Below are 1375 nucleotides of genomic sequence, written 5' to 3'. Positions count from 1 at the left end.
GTAACTGAGTTACTTTTGATAGAAGTAACTAGTAATGTAACTCAGTTACTATTTTAAAGTAACTTACCCAACACTGGTAGTGTCTAGCTTTTGTTTCTGCAATTCTGAACTTCAGTCCAGGACAGTAAAATAGAAGCGAGAGGTAGAGACACAATGACAGAAATGTGAAGAAACAGATAGACTTTGCTAGTGCTAACTGCATCCACAATGAACGCTAATTTGATTTGTACAGGTTAGCTCATGACAGAACATGCAACACCATCTGCTGCACATGTAGCTCCACAGCCTCCCTCAAATCAGTACACTGTAAACTGACTGTGCACCAATCAAGTAAATTCCATTTGACCAGATTCCATTAAATGTAACATTTTACACTATGTAAGTAAATTACATGAAAAGATATACATGTAATTAATTAAAGTCAGCATTTTGGGTTAATTTCCAATAACCTTCACTTTTAAGGGTAGCAGTTGAAAACTAACCTGGGTAAAATACAAGCATGTTCAGCTGAGCAACTCAACTGCACAGAAAATCTCCCTAGGTGTTCCCATAATTGTTCAACTTAGCCGATTAATGATTTATAACAAATGCATCTCAGTGGTCTTTATGGTGATCTGAAAAAATCACTAAAGGCCAAGCGAGAGAGGGATCCCCCACCGAGTAATAGCAGATCTAAAGGGCTCTGGGGTGAGTCTTTGATCACCTTCCCTTGAACCCACAAAATGCTGTTTTTCACAGTTTTAACGTTGGGGGAAAAAATTAACTTTTAGATTATAATAAGCTGCAAAAGTAGATGGTATTCTCTGTGTTAAGCAGCAGACAATAAATCATGTTTTCATTATCATAAAATATTATCTTATATTCTTAATTATCTTAAAATCTAATCTGAAAGAATAAAGTTCAAATATAGCAATCATCAAAACAAGTGTTACAAAGCTATAAAACAAACTAAAAGGAAATGATAAAAACAGATCATATATTAATTTAAATAGCCCATGCAAAACTCAAGTGCAACATCAGAATAGGGATAAAAAAAAAAAGATACACTGAGAATCCATGGTTACAAATAATTAAAAATGAACATAAAATTCTAAAAGCTAAAAAAATAACATGGTATTAAGCTGAGAATGTTAAAACATTTTTTTTTTTAAAAAAACCTGCTAAGATGTATAAAAAACCCTGATGTATGTAAATAAATTTTTGGCAGTGAATTCAAAGCACACGGAGACAAACCAAGCTGGCGTTACTCAGGCAGGCCCTAACAGCAAAAACTAGCTTGCATTTTGTCTTTAGGCATGATGTGGGAACAGCTGGCTGGTTTCTGCCTGAGAATCTCAGGCTGTGCACCGGTTGGGAACAGCAATTTGAATATATA

Source organism: Pundamilia nyererei, unplaced genomic scaffold (assembly GCF_000239375.1).
Source record: "Pundamilia nyererei isolate P.nyererei 1_Seehausen unplaced genomic scaffold, PunNye1.0 scaffold00370, whole genome shotgun sequence".
NCBI classification, from domain to species: Eukaryota; Metazoa; Chordata; class Actinopteri; order Cichliformes; family Cichlidae; genus Pundamilia; species Pundamilia nyererei.
The sequence above is the reverse complement of the archived record's forward strand: the minus strand, read 5'-3'. Positions refer to the sequence as shown.